Raw genomic sequence first — 25,994 nt, 5'->3', positions numbered from 1 at the left:
GACTCAGAATTAATTAAGAGAAGCTTTTTTATAAAAAAAAAAAAAAGAAAGTTTTGATAATTTAAAAATCATAAAGTAAGTTCAATATTTTCTTATAAAAGGAAAAAAATATAAATAATTAAAATTTTTTATTCAAAAATATTTAAACAGAGAAAAATAACTTTTCGAAAAGTAATTTGTTTTTTTTTTATTTAAAACGATTAAAGAAATTTTTTATAATATTATTTTTAAAAAATTTATTATCTTTATAGCCCACACAAGAAATTAAATACCAAATATCAATAAAGGAACATGCCAAATTAAGAAAAGCTCCGAAGCTTGTTGCCTTGTTTGTCAATTTTTCATTCTATGGAATATAGCTAGAACTTTTGTTATTTAATCGAATAGGATTATGCTATATAATAAAATCAAGCTGTTGCCTAGCTCAAGAGGTGTATGGATCGAGCCAAATCTAAAATGATTATTTATTATTCATAGGGATTATCAACCTATTTAATTACAACACCCAAATCGATTTTTTTTTTTTTTAATAGAATGATGATGACAAAAACAAAAGCTAGCAATGAGGAAATCAGCAAGAAGCTAATAAGAAGAATCCTTCGAAGAAAGAGTGGACCAAAAATAACCAAAACGAGATCAATAGAACGAATCTTATGTGTTAAGAGTATAACAATAAAATTAGTCTTCCGAGGATATTGACCAACTACACATTCTCAGGCCTTAGCTATAATGCCATAGCAACCTAAAATAACAGACATTAGTAAGTTGAGGAATAATATCACCTGAATTCATCGGTTGACCCGTTCTAGAGGACAATTATAATATATTTCCCATAAATATAAAAATAGTATTCTCTTTTATAAAAATGTAGATTCTCCATAAATGATATGAAATATAGGCTATACATGATTTCTAAGAGATAATGCATATGCGTCAAAGGTATCCAATAATCTCTTAAAAAAAAAAATAATAAAGTTCCATAGCAAAAAAGCAGAACCACCCTCCCAAGATAAACATAAACCATGACAGATAGCAAGTAATTTTAAATTAATATTATTTTAAATAAAAATTTTAAATTTTTTAAAAAATAATTTTATTTATTCTTTTAAATTATATATATATATATATATATATATATATATATATATATATATTAATTTTACGAAAAAAAAGCATATGAAATTAAAATAGACAATCGAAGCAATTTTCATTTTTCAATTTTGATTGATAATTAAATACAAAGGGTAAGAATTCTACCAAAAAAAAAAAGAGACAAAGGGTAAGAATAAAATGAATAAATCCTAGTGGAATATAACGAAGCTGGCCTTAGTAGTTAGCACCAATGCACATAGGACATATAAACTATTCCAAAAAATTATCACTTTGGAACTACAAAGCAAGTTTACTGTAAAAAACTACATTCGAGCAAACATGTGTCATGTACATTCCTCCCATTCTCTCACTGCTCCCTTTCCAATCCTACCCATGCATGGCTGTAATTCTCTGGTCATTGAATTTCCATCACCAATCACCAAACCTTGTTTGTTTTCTTCTCAGCTTTTCCTAATCATTTTCTTGTTTCCTACAACTTCCAATGCATCTGCAGCTCCATTAAGCTTCAACTTTACCAGCTTTGCTCCAAATCGTCCTTAAATTTTGACAGAGAAAGATGCAACTATGAGCAGTGAAGGCATTGAACTCACCATAAAATTGCGAGATATGGATCCAGGTGGAAGTGTTGGTCGAGCCACATACACAAAACCACTCCATCTTTGGGATAAGGCATCAGGTACTCTCACCAACTTCACCACCCATTACTCCTTTATCATAAACTCATTCGGCGATTACGACTACTGCTATGGGCTAGCGTTTTTCCTGGCTGCGAATGGATCAAGAGTTCCTTCTAACATATAAGCTGGCGGTGGTCTTGGTCTAGCCGTCAATGAAAATTCAACTCATGCATTAAACTACTCAGAAAATCATTTCATTGCCGTGGAGTTTGATACCTATCAAGATTATTGGGATCCTCACTATACAGAGGATCACGTAGGTATCAATGTCAGGTCTATGAAATCCGTTAATGCCGTGCAATGGTTAAGCAGTGTGATGGACGGGAACAGAACAGATGTTTGGATTAGCTATGATTCAACAAACAAAATTTTGGATGTCATGTACACTTATAATGACGAAAATGGTGTTTCAATTATGCAAGAAAATATATCAGCAACGGTGGATATGGCTAAGCATTTACCTGAATGGGTTACTTTTGGCTTCTATACATATATTTTTTTAATAATATTCCTTTATATTTTTAAAATTAATATAAAATTATTACAGAAATGCATGTAATAATAAAAGGGTGCATGTAATATAAGTTTAAACTGATATTAGTATGAGCTTAATAATTATTAAATTAAATTATTATATTAAAATGTGTGTAATAAAGTGTGTTTATAGAGTGTACGAATCTATATGTAAATATCTAATTTAATAGCTGATGTGAAAAAAAAATCTATATGTCCATTAATTTAGATTTCATCTACATTAATTTAATTACAAAAATTAAGTATAATGAAACTAATGTTACATTTTAAAAAAAATTTTAAAATTAGATTTTAAAAAATAATTCTATTAATTCAAATTTACAAACTATTCGAAAGACTTAGCGGTCTTTGGATGGCCCCATAGGTCCCGCGTTCAGATTCTTCGACACGGCTAGTGGTCATAACGAAGCCTACAAAATTGAAGTCCACAAGTCCTGCCAAAGACCTTACCATAGAAGTCTACAAGTCCTGCCAAAGACTTGACCTCTGCGAAAGCTCAATTCTACTAAGTCTAAAACCATAATTTATAATATTTAAATAAATATACTTATGAATCAATAAAATATTTTGAAAATTTTAAAATTATTTATGAAATTTTTAATACCATAATAAAAATAATCATTAAAAATTATATCAATATTTTGCATTATTTATTTCTTTTCAAATTATAATCTCATGGCAAGTCAGCCTATGAAATAAATTACATATACAAATAACATAAATAAATAAATTCTAAAAAATTAATTTTAACTATTTTATTTTAAATCTCAATTGATATAAATTCATGTAAATTTAGAAATATATATTAAGTACAATAGATATTTATATTAAAGATACACATTTCATTTTATAATAATATAAATTATATTTATTTAGAATATCTAAAATATTATTAGTATATTTTTTTTAAAAAAATAATAAATATAATTCTACGAATTATTCCTTCTTAAATAAAAAAGCAAAAAACGTGATCTTCTTTGAATTTTTAGGTTTTTTTTTTTTTTTTACCGAATATAGTTTTAATATATTCTAATAATAAATTTAATATTTAAAAATATTTTATATTTTTATCTGTACTATTTTTTTCGTTTAACAATTCAAACCCAAGCTTAGTGTACTTGCTTGATATATACATAAAAAAAATAATAAAAAAAATGATATACATAAAAAAAATTAATATTTCAAAGAAATAAAAAGGTTGCTCATTATTGAATTTCATGGAATTGTGAACTCTACTGAATTTCTCATCAGCTTACCAACTGTTATTATTACTCATTGCAGGTCTATTATCTATTTATTTGATTTATAAATAGTAAAGGAAAATCCCTTTTAATCTTCGTGGAATTGTGAAGTCAACTCAAATTCTTATTATTATTATTCATTGCAGGTCTATTATCTATTTATTAGAATTCCAAACGTATGAGCTGTTGTAGAGAAGACAACGTCAATAATAATAATTATTTGATTTATGGTGGAGGAAAATCCCTTTCAAACTTCTAAGAATTGTGAACTCCACTCAATTTCTTTGTGTTTTATATAAAATTTAGTAGTTCATTAATAAGAATAATAAAATAAATATAATATTATATTCTCATAAAAAATATAAATATAAATAATTAAAATATTATATACAGAGATGATTTAGATAAAATATAATAATATTTTGGATAGTAATTGATCCTTTTCGATTTTGAAAGAAAAAAGAAATCTTCTATAATATTGCCCTTAAAGGATTTTGTTATTTCTATGGTCCATAAAAGACGTTAAACTACCAAATGTCAATGAAGAAATAGGTCGCACTAGTAGGCTGCATTGATAGAAGATCATTCTCCAACCAAAAGAAATAAATGATGTGTATTATATTTTGAATTGCTAAATAACACATTTAAATATAAAAAAAAAATAAAAAACAAAACCCTCCTAAGGGGAGAAAAATTAAACCCCAATAATAAGAAGAAATAGGATCTCAATACTGGGAAAAAACTTGAAATTTATTCCTAAAGAATATTTATTTAAGGAGAGAAACTCAGATGTATTCCAAACGGATATAGATCTAAGAGTTTATTAAAAATATAGTTAAAACAATAAATTTTCACTCAATTTCTCATCAGCTTCCAAACTGTCAATATTAAGTTTAGGAAACCATCATTATAATTTCTTACGCACAGAAAGATCAAACTGTTTAAAGGAATTAGAAAAAATATGATAATTTATAAATTAGTTCTTGAAATATATAAAAATTATAGATTAATTTTTATTTTTTTATAAAAAATAATTTAGTCTTTAAAATTTAATTTCATTGATTGATTAATCTATGTTATTTAAATTAATTGATAATTTTATTAATTTCGTTAATTTCATTTTTTAATTGAAAATAATTTAATTTTTCAAATTTTATTTTATTAATCAACCAATCTTAATTTTTAAATTTTATATATAAGATTATTTATTTTATTTGCATCATTATAATTCCTGACATGCCCAAATACCAATCGTTCAAAGGAATTAGAAAAATTATTTGCAACCGGAAAGTCAGAGCAAACCAAAAACCAACTGTTCAAATGAATCAGAAAAATTACATGCAGGGCTGTGCACGGTTGAAAAATTATTTGCAGGTCTTGAAGCTCCAAACCGAATCGAAAAAAAATTGAATTAAATTTATTTTTCTATTTTAGTTTAGTTTTAGTTCTAGTTCATTATTAAGAATTGAATCAAAATAATATCAAAATAATCAAATTAGAATTACATATTTTAGACTAAGAATCAAATTTATACATATGTTTTTTTATATTATTTTAGATATATTATATATTTTCAATATAATTATATATATTTATATGTGTATGTATAATTATGAACTAAATACAACTTACTATTATATTTAATTTCTCTTTCTTTTCTTAATAATTTTAATCATAAATACATTAAATTATACTATATATGCTTTATTCATAATTATATTTATATGTTATAATTAAAGTTTATACAATTTAGAATTAGCTAAAAGATATTATTATATGACATATTACGTAATTCATTTTAAAACTTTAATACTAATTCAATTACGACTTTTTATGAAAATAGTTGCATAAAATTGTTTCAAAAATTGAAAACTGAATCGAACCAAAATCAAAGAACTAAAAACTATATAAAACTAGAACTGAAACAATGAAAAATCAAATAAGAACCATACTAAAATTCCAATTCGATTCTAATTTTTAGGCAGACCCTTAACCAAAACCAGAACAACACATCCCCAAATCCAAACAAAAAATTCAGATTAAACCATGGAGTCATTAATATAACATGTCAAATTTTTTAGTGAAAAATTTCTCAGAATTTTTATTAAACATCGCTTTAAAAAATTGTCAAATTTAGCGATTTCTATTCATATTTTTGGATGATGTTCATTAAACATTTTATGGAGTAATCTACACGGCTTATTTATTAAAAAAAATGAATGAATTTTTCTTTGGTCAATGAATGAAAAGTAGAATCTTAGCGCATTTACTAAACATCAATTGATCTAATTTAATGTTTAAAATTGAATGCATTTGAACCTTATATATATATATATATATATATTAAAAACTGGATATAAATATTATCTTTTAGACACATCCACTAGCTTTTTTGAAACTAATTACAAAGTAATTACTTGCTAATAATTTTTTTTAAGAATATTTAAAACTTTTTAATACATATACAAAACACTATATGTAAAATTATGAAAATAATAATATTACACTATTAAATTAACAATTAAATATATAACTAATAGGTTTTTTTTATAAACTATATAATCAATAAGTTTTAATAAGTGATATTGAAATTATCTTTAAAACTATAAAATTTTAAATTCAAATTTTAATTGAAATTAATTATCTTAAAAAAAAGAAACTACTATTGTCCATTTTTATTTGTCGTTTTGCATTTTGACATTTATAATTGTTATATTTTGCATTTTGATTTTTTTTACCATTTATAATTGTTATGTTTACATTTTGAATCATTGATCTTTTAGAAGTGGATGCTATTTTCAATTTTATTATATAATCCTTTGTTAAAAATACAGAGGAAAAAAATGAATTTATATGATAAATTATTTCAAATATAATGTATGAATTTTCTTTAAAAAAATTATTGAATAAAAATTGACAATTTATATAAAATCTTTAATTAAATTGAACAATAACAATTCAATAAACACAATAAATAATTTTAGTCTCATTTTGTCAGAAATTATAATGGAAACTTTATATATTATTCTTTTGGTATCATAAAATTGTAGAGTAATGGTTATATTAGTAAATTCAATCAATATAAAACCACATGCACAAAGGAGTACAAAGAGAATCATAGTTGAAAACAAAGCAGTGGAAAATAATGTTGAGGCAGTGGGTGTAAAATAGGCTTTGAGGCGTGATGAATCACTATTTTAAAGTATTAATTGCCCCCACTAGATTGCTGCAAGGTTATGGCAATATACCTCCAGGATACAACAAAGCCTGAAATCTGCAGACAACAACTTCTGAAGATTTCCCTTAAGAACTCTTTATATGAACTGAATTTAGAGAGATTAGAAGAAAAGAAGAAGAAGTAGAAGTAGAAGTAGTATGTCTAGATTGAAAAAACTCATCCATATTTATAAAGAATGAAAAGTCATGGCACCTTTACTAGATAGACACATCTGTCTATCTCCAATAGATACAACTGTTTATGTAATAAACATGTCTGTTTATTAAAAGATACCTATACAAATAGTTGTGACTATTTGTATAGACATATCTGTTTATTAACAGACACCTATACAAATAGTTATGACTTTTTGTATAGAATAGACATATCTGTTTATTAACAGACACCTATACAAACAGTTGTTTGTATAGAATTGATATGTCTATCTATTAACAGACACATCTACTTGTTAATAAACACATCTGTTCGTAATTTATTTACGAAAATCACAATATGATAATTATTTTACTTCACACATATACTTGTCAAGTGCCATAATAGAATAATATATATTGAATTATATATATATAATTCTATACATATTTCACTGTTGCCATTCCTTCACTTTCTTATATTTTAACAATATAGGAATTCTTTCTCTCTATACTATCTAACATACAAGCTATTTATAACAATCCCACACTTAGCTTGTATTGTTAGATCCCATTGTTTCATGCATAATGAAAAGTATATTTCGATTTAAACTTTTCCTTAGTGTAAGTATTTCAAAGTTCTAAAGAAATCATGGTGGCCTTAGCTTAAACCTAGATTCCTATTAAATAGAACCGGAAATACTACACACACGAATCAATTAATTCAACTTAAAAAGTTCACCAAAATTTTAGCACGAATATGGCCTTGTGCTACCTCCTGTTTTCATAAATATTTACAAAAGTTATTCTCACTTTTGTTGAAGCAGCACCACTTCCTATGTTCATATAGGTGAAGTTTCCTTTGTAATAATTTTAAACTTCATTAAGAGTATAAATACTCATCCTCATTCCATTAACTTAATACACTAAGTACTTAATTACAACATTTACTAATGACTTGTTATTACCCTTTAAACTTTATTTAGTAATAATACTATAAAGTAGGGTTCCCATCATTAGTAAATTTAATGGAATATTTTTAATCCTAGTCCAGCACATATATTTTTTATCATATCTCTCGAGAGCCCTTTTGTAAACGGATCTGCCAGATTATTACAAGACTTAACATAAGTAATAGTAATAATTTCATCAGAGATTAATTGTCTCACATACTCATATCTTAAGCTAATATGTCTAGACTTTCCATTATAAATTTTATTATAAGCTCTAGACATTGTTGCTTGACTATCACAATGTAAGGAAACAGCAGGCATCGATTGTGGCCACAACTTGATATCTAATAAAAAATTTCTTAGCCATTCTGCCTCCTTACCAGCTGCTGCTAGAGCTATAAATTCTGATTCCATTGTAGAATGGGTTATATAAGTTTGTTTCTTTGATGCCCAAGAAATAGCACATCCTCCTAAGGTAAAAACCCAACTGAAAGTTGATTGATTATCATTAATTCTAGTTATCCAGCTAGCATCTGTATAACCTTCTAACACAATTGAAAATTTATTATAAAATAAACCAAAGTTTATAGTTCTTTTTAAATAACCAAGAACTCTTGAAATTGCTTTCCAATGTTCAATACTAGGCTTACTAGTGTATCTTGATAATTTACATACTGCAAAAGCAATATCAGGTCCAGTGCAATGCATAACATACATTAACCTACTAATTACACTAGCATACTCAATTTGAGCAACTGCCCTACCAGAATTTTCAGTTAATTTGGAAGAAACATCATATGGAGTTTTTGCTTCTTTGACTTTTAAATGATTAAATTTATTTAATATTTTCTCAATATAATGAGATTGGCAAAGAGCAAAACCCCCACTATGTTTTTTTTACTTTGATACCTAAGATTGTATCTACCTCTTTTAAATCTTTCATTTTAAATTTTGAGATTAGATACTTCTTTGTATCATTCACACCTTCCATATTTATTCCAATTATAAGCATATCATCAACATAAAGACAAATTATCACACCAAAATGATCTGTAAATTTGGAATAAATACATTTATCAGCACTATTATGTTTAAAGCCATATTCCAAAATTGCAGAATCAAATTTCTCATGCCATTGTTTCGGTGCTTGTTTTAAACCATATAAAGATTTAATTAATTTACAAACTTTTCTTTCATTCCCTGGTAAAACAAATCCTTCTGGTTGCTCCATATAAACTTCTTCTTCTAAGTCACCATTTAGAAAGGCTGTCTTAACATCCATTTGATGTACATATAAATTATATATTGATGCTAAAGATAAAAGTACTCTAATAGATGTTATTCTAGCCACTGGTGCATATGTATCAAAGTAGTCAATTCCCTCTTTTTGCTTAAAACCCTTTGCAACCAATCTAGCTTTAAAAGTTTGAATCGATCCATCTATGTTATATTTTCTTCTGAAAACCCATTTACATCCTATTGGTTTGGAACCAGGTGGCAAATCAACTAGAACCCATGTATTATTAAATAATAATGAATCCATTTCATCATTGATTGCCTCTTTCCAAAAGGCCACATCCCTTGTAGTCATTGCCTCTTGAAACGTTTTAGGATCATCTTCTACATTCAACAAAATTGGTATTTTGTTAAGTACAACTGACCTATTGCCTTCTACTAGAAAAACAATAGCTTGAGAAGATATAAAATCTGGATGTAAATTCTTTTCTTTTCTAATACATTGACTTCTTCTAATTTTATTAGAAGAATCTAACTTTTTTTTGTTGCTAGACGTCGATTCAAAATTAATATCAATACTAGAACCATTGCTTTAACTTGAACTACTCATGGGCTCATGTATAGGGTCATTATGAAATTTATTTTCAATAAATTCAACATCCCTAGATTCTACAATTATATTTAAGTCTAAATTTAAAATTCTATAAGCTTTGGAATTTTCGGCATAACCAACAAAAACTCCTTTCAAAGTTCTAGGACCTAATTTAGTCCTTTTAGGATCTGAAACTCTATAATATGCTAAACAGCCCCATACTCTTAGATAGTTCAAGTTAGGTTTTCTATTTTTCCATAATTCATATGGAGAAATCTTAAATTTTCTAGAAAGAATTCTATTATACAAGTGACAAGCAGTAAGTAAAGCTTCTCCCCATAAGTTTGTTGGCAAATTAGATTTCACAAGCATAGAATTAAGCATATCCACTAAGGTTCTATTCTTTTTTTCTACCAACCCATTTTGTTGTGGTGTATAAGGTGCACTTATTTGATGTATAATTCCATGTTCTTCACAAAATGAAGAAAATTCAATGGAAAAATACTCACCACCTCTGTCACTTCTTAAAATTTTGATTTTTTTTCCTTTTTGATTCTCAACTTCAGATTTATAAATCTGAAACATTTGGAATGCTTGATCTTTATTTTTCATTAAATAAACATAAGTATATTTAGAGAAATCATCTATGAAAGTTATAAAATATCTATTTCCTCCTTTAGTCAATATTCCATTTAATTCACAAATATCAGAATGCACAAGTTCTAATAACTTAAAAGATCTTTCAACTTTTGGAAAAGATTTCTTAATCATTTTTGCTTGTATACAGATTTCACAAGATTTTTTATTATCATCTATATATGAAATTAAACCATATTTAACCATAAATTTTAAAGATTTAAAACTAATATGTGCTAAACGATCATGCCATAAAGATAAAGATGACTCAACAGTATAAACAGAAATATTCATATTATTATTAATACTGAGTTTAAACATTCCATCACATGAGTAACCTTTTCTCACAAATAGTCTATTTATGGACACAATTATTTTATCGGACTCCAGAACAACCTTATAACCTTTCTTACACAATAGACTAGCAAACACAAGATTTTTCCTTATTTCTGGCACATACAACACATTTACTAATAATAGCTTCTTTCCAGAAGTGAAGTTTAATTCAACACTTCCTTTTCCCACCACTTTAGCGGAATCATGATTGCCCATTAGAACTTTCTGCCCATTTATAACTTCTTCATAATTTTTAAATTGAGTCTTATCATTGCAAACATGAACAGAGTCTCTAATCATACCACCAATCATTGGATTTGGTTGTTGTAGCCATATTGAGTTCTGTTACCATTCCAATATGCAAATCTGATATCATTGCAATCAATTCAGTAGTTTGTTCAACTATATTTGCTTTATTGGAATTCTGAGTACTATTATTCGTATCTTCTTTCTTATGTTTCTTTAGAAACCTGCAATCACGTTTGTAGTGCCCTTTCTTGCCACAATTGTAACAAGTTCTTCCTTTCTTTGATTTGTTGTTGCTGCCATAACTAGTACTGTTACCTGCTGCTTCAGAAAACTTTCTCTTACTTTCAGAATTTTTCTTTTGAAAATTCTGACTTCCTTGCACAAAATTAACTTTTGTAGTAGATTCAGAAACAAATTTCTTATCACGATTTCTTGTCTCTTCTTCAATGCGCAAGTGTTTCTGAATCTGTTCAAGAGAAAAATCTTCTGTGGTATGCAGTAATTTCTTCCTATAATCATTCCAACTAGGAGGAAGTTTTGCTATTATTCCTCCTACTTGCAACGATTCAGGAACTATCACTTTCAAATCTTTAAGTTTTAAAACAAGGACATGTAACTCATGGACTTGATCCATAATAGATATATTATCAACCATTTGGAATTCAAAATATTTCATGATGAGAAATTTATCCACACCTTGTTTTTCTGAGTTGTATTTGAACTCCAGTGATTTCCAGATTTCCATTGGAGACTTGACAGAAGTAAATAGATCATATAGCCTATCTGACAAGTTGTTAAGAATATGACCTCTGCATAGCAATTCATCTTCTTCACGTTTGTCTCGATCTGCTTTCACTTGTTCAGAATCTTCTGGAGTTGGTGTTGAAATAGCAGGCAGACTTGGATCAAGTATATAAGAAATCTTTAATGTGGTGAGTAAGAATAGCATCTTGTCTTTCTAGCGAACATAGTTTGTCCCATCAAAACGATCAAGTTTCACAAACTTTTGATTCATCACGGAAACAGCCTTAGACTCCATTGCGATTAATACCTTAAAATTGTTGAGGCAGTGGGTGTAAAATAGGCTTTGAGGCGTGATGAATCACTATTTTAAGGTATTAATTGCCCCCACTAGATTGCTGCAAGGTTATGGCAATATACCTCCAGGATACAACAAAGCTCAAATCACAGACAAAGAACTCCTGAAGATTTCCCTTAAGAACTCTTTATATGAACTGAATTTAGAGAGATTAGAAGAAAAGAAGAAGAAGTAGAAGTAGTATGTCTGGATTGAAAAAACTCATCCATATTTATAAAGAATGAAAAGTCATGGCACCTTTAATAGATAGACACATCTGTCTATCTCCAATAGATACAACTGTTTATGTAGTAGACATGTCTGTTTATTAAAAGATACCTATACAAATAGTTGTGACTATTTGTATAGACATATCTGTTTATTAACAGACACCTATACAAATAGTTATGACTTTTTGTATAGAATAGAGATGTCTGTTTATTAACAGACACCTATACAAACAGTTGTGACTGTTTGTATAGAATTGATATGTCTGTCTATTAACAGACACATCTACTTGTTAATAAACACATCTGTTCGTAATTTATTTACGAAAATTATAATATGATAATTGTTTTATTTCACACATATACTTGTCAAGTGTCATAATAGAATAATATATATTGAATTATATATATATAATTCTATACATATTTCACTCTTGCCATTCCTTCACTTTCTTATATTTTAACAATATAGGAATTATTTCTCTCTATACTATCTAACATACAAGCTATTTATAACAAATAAGTCAGTGAGATGTACAGGCAAGAATTTATTGGAGGCCCAATTGAAATACACATTTCTCTCATTAAAATATAATAATAACTTTTAAATTTTAATTTTACTTTACAATTAAAATAGAATAAAAGATCTTCAATTATATGAATTTTATATAATTATTAAAGTAAAAAATTACAAAATTATAAATAAAAGTAAAACTATTAAATTACTAAAATTTATAAATTTTTTTCTATGTTTTAATTGTTTATGTTAATAAAAAGGCCTATTAATTACAAGTTGGCAGCGTATTAGACAATGACCATGCTCAAGTTGGGTTTCTGAATGGATCTAGATATCCAATATGTAATTTTCGATGAATTTGCATAATTGGCTGTTTGATGCTACTTCTAGAGTCAAAATTCCGTGGCCTTGCTTCTAAGTTGAAAAGGCCAATTTTGAAAATTTATGGCAAAATAATATTTTCATTTCCATAGATACTCTCTAATATATAACACGCACACTGGAACCTATCATGTACCATGTTGGCCTCACATATATAGCTAAATGCCCTGTAATTTTGTGACCTACAACTCTTTCAGAAGAGCCAATTTGTGACCTACCGATGTGATATCTTCATCTTGTATAGCTTCTCTTCGATATTTATAGTTACAGAATGAGATCTTGAGGGCTAATTGATCGAGTGGAGATGAAAAGCAACCATTTTTCCTAAAGGATGATTAAAGGAGAGAAATGTAACCCTTAAAACTGAAGCAGAGTAATAAGGATGTCACGAAACTAAAAGAGAGGCATGATTGTGAGAAGAAGCCACGAAAATGGGGCTCAGAACATACACAGCTGAAGAACCTTTTCTCTCCATATAAAATACCACTTGGCAAAGAATAGGATAAACAATTAGTATTATTGTGTTAACCTATTTCAAAACTCAATTTTATAATATCTATATGAATACGGGATACTAATCCCATTGCCTCATTCAAATTCATAACCAACAACTAATTTGAAGTGTTAACAAGAACGATTCAGTAGGCTAGTTGTGAAGATGAGAATTCATTTATTAGCTTGAAGAATTTGAAATCGATAACAACCCTCTCATTTGGACATTTGAACTTGCTGTCTCTGCCCTAATTAATGCTTTCTTGGCTAGCTGGCTTGAATGTGTTTAGGCCATTAGATATCACAATTCACTGGCACAGGAGAAAGGGAATTTCTGTCTATTTCTATTCTCTGAAGATATGATCTGAATCAATTGAGGCTGAACCCGCAATTTTACCCTCACAAAAGATTGAAGCCCATGAGAATTGGGCTTTGACATTTGAGCCATGTTGTTAGTCATATTTTTTTTAACCTTTATATCATGATTTTTGTACTGTTTGATATAGCACAAATGAAATGATACACATGCTAAGTGAGATAATTGAGTTGTACCAAAAGGAACTATAAATTAACTTTGAAAATTCATTTCAACATATTTCATCATTAGAAATTGCAGAATGCATATATATGATATCATACCCATAATTGCCCTACCGCAACAATTCTTCCTCTTTTTGTTGGAATAGAAAGCTCATCCACATTCGTGGACATGCCAAAAAGAAAAGTGAATGTGAATACATATAGTGAGAGGGAGAAAAATTCAAAATGGCCTATTTTGCTGGTGCAGACAACCCATTTTCAAGAAAGCCTAATACATAATGAGGCCAAATCATTGATTTAAATCCATCATAGTATTAAATTGATGAAGCCCTGTGATCATAGATTTGGAATCAAAAAGCATGACGTACAACAACGATATAAGCAAATGTGGGAGATATAGAACGGCAATCTGTCACAAGTATTAGCAATGAAAATTTTGTCTTTTGCTATTATTTAACTTTTTCATAATATAATTGTTTTCGATTGCTCAATTGAGATGTAAAGAAATAGAAAGGCAAAGGTTTCAATGCGTTGAGTGTTAAAAAAATCCATATAGAAAATTTCAAATAGTTATTTAAATAATTATTTAGATGAATTAAATAATTGCAGGGTCGGTCACATAGCTTGCAAAACATATGCTTGCAAGTTCTTTTCCTTTTCCATACTTAGACTTGCCAATGGCTTTTTTTCGAATTTTATTTTCCTCATAACAATTTTCCTAAGATTTTCAAGCCCAAATTTATATCTCCCAAGAATGGTTTTCCCCAACTGTAAAACCTTCTCTCTATTATTGAAGCTTCAAGCTTCCTTTCAAGTTGTCATGACTGCAATCTTTCTCTCTCAAACAAACTTTCTAGCTGCTGGATTATCTTTCAATTTCACCAGTTTCACTGCTGGTGACCTAAACATTTCTCATGAGCGAGCCTTTCTTGCAGAACAAGCCATTCAACTTACAAATAGTATGATAGGTGCCAATGACAAAACAAATTTTGTCCGAGCCACATACTGTAAATCTATGCATCTTTGGGACAAAGCTTCTAGTAATCTCACTGACTTCCAAACCCATTTCTCTTTTGTCATTGATTCTAAAAGCAAGTTCCAATATGGAGATGGATTGACCTTCTTTCTTGCACCTGAAGGTTCAAAGCTTCCTCCTAATGTGACAGAGGGCTACACTTTAGGACTTACATTTGATGGACAATAACTAAACACTGCAATGAATAGTTTTGTTGCTGTTGAATTTGATATCTTCAGTAACGATTTTGATCCTTCAGGCGAACACGTAGGCATTGACATCAATTCTCTGAAATCTATAAAAAATATTACTTGGTTTTGTGATATTAAGGGAGGGAAGAGAAATGATGCTTGGATTAGTTATAATTCTAGTACACATAATCTAAGTGTTGTTTTCACTGAAAATGACACTCTGGCGATGCAGTACCTTAGTGTAATTGTTGATCTGAGGGATTAGCTACCAGAACAGCTTACTTTTGGCTTTTTAGCAGCAACAGGATGTTTTTATGCTAAGCATAGAGTTTATGTAACACCCCGTTTGCATAGCCTGGTATATTTCACTGTTCCGGTGACCGGTGTCGGTCCGGACAATTAAGGGAATTAGAACCACACTTAAGACAACTTGAGAAGCCATAAATACAAATAATTAGTAATGTTTAATTAGTTAACTATAAATAAGAAAAACAGAACATAAGAGGTTAAACGAGCCGAGAGTCACAGCGATGAGTGATCTCCTCGAACGATCACAAGTCATTTTAAACTCAAATTTCGAACCGTAAAAAGTGATGCTGCGGTCCTTAGGACCCTTATGAACACAGTGGAAAAGAGAAAATCACGAAAAAGAACTGTTAAGCCAGTCAAATAATTAGGTCAGGGAGCCAGAAGAAATATAGAATTATTTGCAAACCGGGATGAACCGGCGATGGGCAATTTGGTCAATTGACGTCGAGAGCTGACTCCTGACCTAACTGTCAAATAAAATCGGAGAAAAGAAAATTTCGGAATTGAGAATTAAATTAAAGAAATAATAGAAAAAATAAATAGAAAGAAAAAAAGAAAAAGAAAAGAAAAGAAAAAGTTACTTACATCACCTTATGACATCAAAAATGATGTCAAAATTAATTATTTTAATTCCCACAATTGTTGACCCATTCAAATACATAAAACAAGACATAAAATACATAAAAACAAAATTATCAACCTTCTCCTAACTCAAAGAAAACAGCAGCCATGGTCTTTCCCAAACCCCACCATTGATCCTCCATGAAAGCTTGAATCCAAGCTTTTAAACACCCTTTTGATCTTACCTTACCCCAAATTCACCCATAAAAACTTGATTTAGTCACTTGAAAAGGATATTAATCATCAAAGAAAGAAGAAAAGAAGAAGAACAAAAAGTGAAGATCAAAGGTTTCACCTAAGGTTGGTATTCTAACCTTCAATTTCTATTTTAAGTGCATGCTTGTGACTTAAATGAGCTTAGAATTCATTAAATGAAATGAAAATATGGGGGAAGGTCCTATACTGAAATTTCGGCCAGCCATGGATGTAGGAAAGTTTGATTTATTTTGAATGAATTAAAGGTGTTAGTAAGTTTGTATGAGTATGGTAGTAGGATAGGGAAGCATAAATGTAGTTAAATACAATAATTTAGTAAATTAGGGTTTGAATGCTAGGGTTTGTGAACCAAATTTTGGAGAAATGCTTAAATGATGACTTTGGTCTATTATGAGATGAAAAATGGTCAATAATGACCAAAAGAGATGTGTGGAAATTATTGGAATGAAAACCAAATTCGTAGGTCAAATGGTCATGCTGCTAGCAGCATGACCAAACCCACTTTGAAGGACCAAAACTCAAATTTTACAAGCCCAATTGATATGCCACCAATTGGAGATGAAAATAGACATAAAATAGCACAATTTTCATCAAGGAACCATGGCCAAAAACTGACTAAAACTTAGTGAACCAATTGACCAAAGTGAAATGAGAGCAGGCTGCCACTGCACCAAACTGACCAAATGAACAGTAACTGTTCATTTGGTCATAACTCGAGCTAGGTAGGTCAAATTGACCTGAAATTTTAACCGTAATTAGATAAGATATAGATCTAAAACTTTCATGAAGGACACCAATCCAAATTATGCCATTAACCTAATCAAATCATTGAGCAAAGTGAAATTTACTGTACTGAGATTTCCAGAATTTCCATTTGAGCAGTAATGTTTGAATGGTTATAACTCTCTCTACAAAACTCGGATTTAGGCGATTCTTGAACCGATGGAAACCTAAGACGTAGTAGAACATTTCATATGAAGAAAGTTAGACCAAATTAAGAACTTAACTTGATCAAATTACTGACCAAAGTTGGATCAAAATCTGCCAGAACTCAAAATCTCAGCATGAACAGTGCACGTGAACAGTAAACTTATTTTGGCCATAACTTGAGCTAAAAAACTCCGATTGAGGTGATCCAAAAATGAGAATACACTTAAGACAATAAGGAACATTTTCTATGAAGGAAGTTTTGTCAAATTCTAACAGTAGATCGACTAATGGAACAGTGCAACTTCAGAGCACCAAAACCGAAAATTGGCAATTTTGCCAAAATGACCTAAGCTTTGAGAAAATGACCAAAACCAACAAGTTTAATGACTAAAATGTGGTATGTGGGTGAAGTTGGAGTTTCGATACCTATTAAGCCTTAGAAAGTCAACTATTTGACTTGAATAGTGCAGTGAATAGTAACCCGAAACACAAAATTTCAAGAACGTCGAATTTAACACGTTAGAGCTAGGTGAATGTGAAGCTAAGTTTATTTTGGATTTATTTTAAGTTCTAGTACTGAAACATTGTGAAATTGCGTGTTTCAGTGGAAAAGAATACCGAGACAGAACCCGAGGAGTCGAGTCAAGGCCAACAGGCGACTCGTTTGAGGTTTGTGCACAACGTATACTTTTTAATAATCATCTTTTGCATACTGTTTTGAATAATGTGAAATATTGGATTATGGCATTCTTATGATATTTGATCTAAATTGTTGAAATTTATTATGTATATTTGAAATGACAATGTTTAGCAAATTGTTAAGATAAGTTTTGAAACCACAGTATCATGACCATATATTTGAACACCTCACTAGCACGACTAGTGGGGGTAATTTGTTTCAAATTTTGATTCCTTCTCTGGAGAAGTGTTGAGGTGTGCCAGTAGAAGAGGATGTGAATGGATATCCATATATTTGAGCTAGCTAGCCTTGTGATGTGATTTCTCTTGAGCCTCTGGCTATTAAGATTCTATTTGTTTCGAATGGCGTGATCTAACTGTGGGTTTTATGAAATGTGTTTTGATACTTCGAAATGAATTTGGTTTGCATTAAAATCTCATGATTCATGTTTTATGTTTAATGCTCATGTTTAGTTAAATTTTTGAATAAATGTGATTTATATTTTGCATAAAGATTATTTTAGTATGTTGTGCACCACTAAGTCCTAGTACTCAGCGATAGCTTCTATTGCTGTCGCAGATACAGAGACTAGAGGAGCAGCAGACTGAGCTGCTGAGGTGTGAAGAGCTATCAGCTTGAAGTCTTCGGGTATAATTTATACCCTAACTGTAAATATTTCTTTTGATGTATATATTGCACATAAATGTATGGACATGTAAAAATGGGTCTTGAGCAGTTTGTATAAAATTTGTATAAAGTTGTAATGTATATTGCAGTTTGGAATTCTCTTAATGTAAATGTTGTAATGATGTATCTAAATTGTTTTGTTTCAAATGAAATATGAATGAAATGGATTGCGAGTATTTTGATAGTGGATTTGAAATTTGAAAGTTGAGAAATTGATTGAGATTAAGTTTGAAATTGAAGCAGTTGTTGAGAAAAATTTTTAGAAGTGCTTTTTACAGGTATTCGAAGAACGGTTTTCTCAAAATATAGAGGAAATTCTGTCAAAATTTTTATAAAATTTGCGGAAAACTAAAATGGACCAAAAATATTAACTAGTTTTAATTTTAACTAAATGTTTTAAATACTTATTAGAAAATGCTCACCACTTATCAAAAATAAAAAAATTATTTTAAAATCCCTTGTAGGGTACTTAATGAGTTATCGGTAGGTGAAGTGCGGTAGTTCATTAGGTATTCTACGGGATCATGTTATGCCTTACAGAGGGGTAAGGTGTGACAGTTTATTCTTGGGATTTTAGTTCAACTTTAGAAATTGATGAGAATATAACCATTCGAACACATCCAATAGAAAATGGAAAAAACAGGACAATACGGATGCTAGCAGTGGGGTCGGGTGTTTCAGGTGCTTTAGTTGGTCTGGCTGGCTTAATTTGGCTTTTTATCGTGTATTGGAGGAAATGTGCAGATGATGAAGAAGGTAGTCATGTCTTGGACGAGTACATGGATGATGAATTCGAAAAGGGAACATGACCAAGGAGATTTTCATATCGTGAATTGGCTCGAGCTACAAATAATTTCAGGGATGAAGAGAAGCTAGGAGAGGGAGGGTTTGGTGGGGTTTATAAAGGACTTTTAAAGGATACAAATTCATATGCTGCAGTGAAGAGAGTATCAAGGGGGTCTAAGCAAGGGGTCAAAGAGTATGCAGCAGAAGTGAAGATCATTAGTCGACTGAGACACAGGAACCTCGTGCAACTAATTGGTTGGTGTCACTAAAGGAAAGATCTCTTACTTGTTTATGAGTTCATGCCCAATGGAAGCTTGGATTCCCATCTTTTCAAAGAAAAGAGCTTGTTGACCTGGGTGGTGAGGTTCAGAATTGCTCAAGGCATAGCTTCAGCATTGTTATACTTACATGAAGATGATAAAATTCCGTGCATCTTACTGTGTTAGCTTACTGGTGTTTACCAAGTCAATTTTTTGTTACTATTTGCTTGGGTGAGATTTAGTCAAATAGTGAAGTGTCGATAAAAGAATACTTTACTCTGATTTGTTAGGTTTTTATGTGAGTTTTTTAGGAATGTCAGTTACTCTTTTTTTTAGTCTATAAATTCAACTAGTTGCTGTAATTTTAATATGTGCTTCAATAAAATTCTTACAATTCTCCAGATTTTCAACTTTCTTTATTTGTTTTTATATATACTCTGTCTTTTGTTTTATGGTATCAGAGCTAGGTTGAAGCATTTTCACCACTCTTTCTTTCTTCTTGTACATCAAGTGTTATTTGTCTTGTTGGAGGAGATTGAAAGTTGTGGAGAGAGATGGAGTTAGCAAATGGAGGAAGCAGTTCAAGCACACAATACGATGTTGAGAAGCTTGTAGGGACAAACTACAAGTACTAGAGAATGTGTATGGAGGCATATCTTCAAGGTCAAGATCTATGGGATTTAGTTGAAGGAGTCGATGTTGAAATTCCTGCAGATACTCCAAAAAATTCTGAACCACGGAGGAAATGGAAGATCAAGTGCAGTAAAGCTCTCTTTGCTTTAAGAACTTCAATTAGCAAAGAGTTCATTGATCATGTTTGGGATATCAGTTTCACCAAAAGAAGTGTGGAAGACACTTGAGAGGTTATTTTCCAAAAAGAATACAACAAGGTTACAGTTGCTGGAAAATGAGTTAGCTATGTCAACACGAGGAGGAATGTCTATTTCTGAATATTTCTTGCGAGTTAAAAGCATTTGTGCTAAAATTTCAGAATTAGATGCGAATGAGAAGATTAGTGAAGCCAGATTGCGACGATTTCTCATTCGAGGATTGAAGAAGGAGTACACTCCTTTTGTTACTTCCATTTAAGGATGGGCAAAACAGCCTTCAATTGAAGAGTTAGAAAGTTTGCTTTCTAACTAGGAGGCCTTGGCAAAGCAAATGGCAAAGAATTTTGAGTCAGAGGCTATTCTTTTCTCGAAGGGAAAGCATGACAAGAAAAACACGTCAGCAGAGAACAAGAACAATAAAGAGGGGCCAAACGTGGGAAAAGCTGCCACTGACAATTCGCAAAACCCAAACATTGTCAAGTGCTACAGGTGTGGTAAAATTAGGCATATCAAGAAAAATTGTAGAGTGAAGCTTTCTAAAGCAAATGTTGCAAGAGACAAAGAAGATGGAGATCAGCTAAAATGGGAGCAGTGCTTCACTGTGGAAGTAGCTGAAGGGAGGGACAACATCACTATTGAATCAACATAAGTTCATGCTCTTTTTAACCATGAAATCTACAAAGATGAATGGATCATTGATTCAAGTTGCTCCCATCATATAACTGGAAATGATTCACTACTCTCAGAAATGCGTCAACACAAAGGAGAGCGGGTCATTGTTATAGCTGATAATTCAGCTTATCTAGTATCAAAAGAAGGAGTCGTTAAGATTGGCATGGATGACAAAAGCATGGTAAAGCTGAATGACATCTTCCATGTTCCAGGTTTTAAGAGAAATTTAGTGTCAGTTTCTCAAATTACAAATTCTAGAAAGTAAGGTTTATTTGGACTGAAGGATGTAAAAGTTCTTGATAATGTAAAAACCATATCTGCTGATGTTGTTACCTCTGGTGAGAGGAAAGGTTCTTTGTTTGTTATGTCAACAGGAGAAGCCTATGTAAAGAAGACAAGCCAAACTGAAAATGCAGCAATTTGGCACGCTCGGTTGGGACATTTAGGCTACCAACTATTACAGCAAATCTCCTCAAAGACGTTGGTGGATGGTATACGGACCTTGTAAAATATTCATGAAGATGTAATTTGTCAAGGGTGTCAATTTGGCTAGTCACATTATCTTCCGTTCACAAAGTCATCAAATCACAGATCTTCCATGCTTGAATTGGTCCATACAGACCTGATGGGACCAACAAAAACACCAAGTTATAGTGGATATCGCTATGTCATGGTGTTGGTAGATGACTTCTCAAGGTACACTTGGGTGAAGTTCCTAAAAGAGAAGAGTGAAGCTTTATCAAAGTTTGCTGAATTTAGAGATGCTGTAGAGAAAGAATTTGGGAAGAAGATCAAATGTCCATGGAGTGATAATGTTGGAGAATATATGTCAGAGGATTTCTTTTAGTACTATAGTGATAATGGTATTTTATGGCAAATGACATGTCCGAATATGCCTCAGCAAAATGGCATTTCTGAAAGGAAGTTGGCTCATCTTGTTTCTATGAGTCTCTCATGGCTGCATGATAAAAATCTCCCATGAGAACTTTGGGCTGAAGTTGTTCAATGCGCATGCTATGTAATAAATCGCCTACCTCCATGGCCAGGTAAAGAGAAATCTCCTTTTGAGTTTGTATATGATGAAAAGCCAAAAGTAAATTACTTTCGAGTATTTGGTTCTATTTGTTATGTTCATATTCCAAAATCAAATCGAACTAAGCTTGACCCGAAAGCAAAGAAGTGTATTTTTGTTGGCTATGATTCATGCAAAAAAGGGTGGAGGTGTATGGATCCAGAAACAAAGAAGTATGTAACTTCTAGAGATGTGGTGTTCGATGAAGTGTCATCTTATTATTTAGTGCAGAAAACCACCATTCAAGAAGTCACTCTTGATGGTGATCAAGAGAATCTGCAACTGTGTCTAGAAAATAACATGGAGGTTCCCATTGATGATGAATTTCCAGCTTCAAACATCTCAAATTCAGAAGATGGTGAACAAAGGAGGTCTACAAGGGAGAAAAGATAGCCAAGTTATCTCCAAGACTATGAGTTGCAAATCAATCAATGCACTATTACATCATGCTTCTTCACTGGAGCAGTAGATGAAGAACCAAATAGCTATGAGGAAGCCAAAGACTGTCCAGAATGGGAAGCAGCTATGCAAGAAGAAATTGAGGCTTTAAACAAAAATCAAACATGGGAGTTGGTGTCAAGACCAGAAAATTGTAATCCCATTACTTGTAAGTGGGTTTATCGCCTAAAGAGGAAGTCAAATGGAACTGTCGATAAATGCAAAGTCAGGCTTATTACTCGTGGTTTTTCTCAAAACTATGGGTTGGATTATGAGGAGACAGTCAGTCCGGTTGCAAAAATGGTAACAATAAGAAGCACTTTTGCCCTTGCAGCTTTTAAGAATTGGAAGTTATGGCAACTTGATGTAAAGAATGCATTTCTTTATAGAGAATTGGATCATGAAGTGTTCATGGAACAACCCAAAGGCTATGTTTCAAAGCAATATCCTCACCATGTCTGTCGGCTAAAGAAGGCATTGTACGGTCTCAAATAAGCACCACGTGCTTGGTATGCTAAAATTGCTCAATACTTTATCTTTTGTGGATTCAAAATTTCTGAGGTAGATTCTAGTTTGTTTATAAATTTAGAAACAAATATGCATCTGCTAGTTCTATTGTACATGGATGATATGATAATTACTGGAGATAATGAAGTTGAGATTTCTATGTTGAAAAATGAGCTGTCAATTCATTTTGAGATGAAAAACTTAGGAGAGGTTAGCTGTTTTCTTAGTCTAGAAGTAGAAAAATAAGATCAAGGGTACTTTGTTTCTCAAAAAAGATATGCAGAGGAGCTTTTGCAACGTTTTGGCATGGGGGAGTCAAAAGAAAAAGCCACTCCAATGGAGCCACATCTTAAGCTAATGAAGAATGAAGGACAGGAGTTAAAAGATGCTGGAAAAATCAGACAACTTGTTGGTAGTTTAATTTATTTAACTACCACAAGACCTGAGATTGCATATTCAGTTGGTGTCATTTCCCAATTTATGCAAAATCCAAGAACTTCACATTTAGATGCTGCTAAGAGGATTCTACGATATGTTAAGGGAACTACTAATTATGGTCTTTTGTATAAGAAAGGAAGTAGTTTTTTGTTGAAAGGATACATTGACGCAGACTGGGCAGGCAATGTAGATGATCATCGATCAACTTCAGGATACTGTTTTAGTGTTGGTTCTACTGCTATTTCTTGGTGTAGCAAGAAGCAACCCACTGTTGCTCTGTCCAGCACTGAAGCTGAATATATGGCAGCAACAATTGTAGTGTAAGAATGTGTTTGGCTGAAGTGTTTGATGGGAGATATTTCTGGTGCAGTTGATTATGTTGTACAAATTCAATGTGACAATGAGAGTGCTGTTAGTCTTGCTGCAAATTCAGTCTTTCATGCACGAACAAAACACATTGAAGTTCGTCATCATTACATTCGAGAGAAGGTGCTAGATCGAGAAATTGAGCTGAAATGAATTTTCACAATAAATCAAGTTGCTGACATATTTACAAAGGCCTTAGGTAAGCCTAAGTTTGAATGTTTTAGAGCAGCTCTTGGAGTTATGGATAGTAAGCATGCACTAAGGGGGAGTGATACGATTTAGTGCATACTGGTGTTTACCAAGTCAATTTTTTGTTACTATTTTCTTGGGCTAGATTTAGTCAAATAGTGAAGTGTTAATAAAAAAATACTTTACTATGATTTGTTAGGTTTTTATGTGAGTTTTTTAGGAATGTCAGTTACTCTTTTTTTAAGTCTATAAATTCAACTAGTTGCTGTAATTTTAATATGTGCTTCAATAAAATTCTTACAATTCTCCAGATTTTCAACTTTATTTATTTGTTTTTATATATACTCTGTCTTTTGTTTTAGAAGAATGGGAACAATGTGTTGTGCATAGAGATATAAAATCCAGCAATATTATGTTGGACTCAAATTTCAATGCTAAACTTGGAGATTTCGGTTTAGAAAGGATGATGGAACATGGAAAAGTTCTGCAAATGATAGTTTTGGCAGGGACTATGGGCTACATGGCTCCTGAGTGTCTCAGGACGGGCAAGGCCAGCAGGGAATCAGATGTGTACAGTTTTGGGGTGGTTGCTTTGGAGATAGCATGTGGAAGAAGACCGATAAACTCCATGGCTAATGAAGAAGAAGTGCAAATGGTGTCATGGGTTTGGGAACTCTATGGAAGAGGAAAGCTGCTTGAAGCTGCTGATCCTAGACTATGTGGAGATTTTGATAAGCAGGAAATGAAGAAGTTAATGATTGTTGGGCTCTGGTGTGTTCACCCAGACAAAATCTGAGACCCTCAATTAGGCAATCAGTTCATGTGCTTAATTTCGAAACTCCGTTGTCTACTCTTCCATTGAAGATGCTTGTGCCGACATACCAGAATACACTGCTGAAACTGTCCTCGCTTTCATTGTCTTGTGATCCTACTATTACTGAAGGACATCAAAGCCAATCTTCAACTAATAATTACAAAACTAATTCCTCCTAGTTACAATACCAATTACTACTCTTATCCATTGAATTAATGACATTGATAATTTTTTGTTAGTGAATTGCTCTAATCAAGTTTGGTATGTTAAAGTATCTCTTCTTATCATACATCTGTTAAATTTTGTTTGGAATGATCAGTTTGATTCTCTCTCTGTTTTCAGGCAGGCTGAGAAAGTGTCATTTGAAAAATTGGGATGTTAGATCCTGGATATATAAACATAATTATTCTAACCTCTGGCTGCATGTTCCTGGAAAATAACAAGGTGATCTTGGGAATTTTGTAATTGCTAAATGCCTTAATATTTGTCCTGCATCTGCTCTGCTTTGCAATCCAATGAAATATCAGCATTATCTTTCCATTTTCGTTTCACCGGAAATTTAATTTGCTTCCTCTGCTTATGGGGAAGTCCAATTAAGCTTAAATTTTAGTTTTGTGCTGAATAAGCTAGACCTTCTGATTTTGGACTATTTCAACCCAAAATTTCCCCCAAAAAAAAAATATTATTTTTAAAATATATATTTTTTAATATTATTATTTCAAATAACATCATAACACTACATTAATTCCAAAATTTTTAAAATAAAATCCAAATTCAAAATCAAATCAGCCAATCAATTTTTA

The 25,994-nt window shown here is 31.0% G+C and overlaps 1 pseudogene; it reads left to right on the top strand.

The window, feature by feature from the left end:
• Window positions 1-1,485: 1,485 nt before the first annotated feature.
• On the top strand, window positions 1,486-25,370 carry LOC110671435 (L-type lectin-domain containing receptor kinase IX.1-like; annotated as a pseudogene).
• The last annotated feature ends 624 nt before the right edge of the window (window positions 25,371-25,994 follow it).

The sequence above is a fragment of the Hevea brasiliensis genome, chromosome 14, assembly GCF_030052815.1.
Source record: "Hevea brasiliensis isolate MT/VB/25A 57/8 chromosome 14, ASM3005281v1, whole genome shotgun sequence".
NCBI lineage: Eukaryota > Viridiplantae > Streptophyta > Magnoliopsida > Malpighiales > Euphorbiaceae > Hevea > Hevea brasiliensis.
The sequence above is the reverse complement of the archived record's forward strand: the minus strand, read 5'-3'. Positions and strand labels throughout refer to the sequence as shown.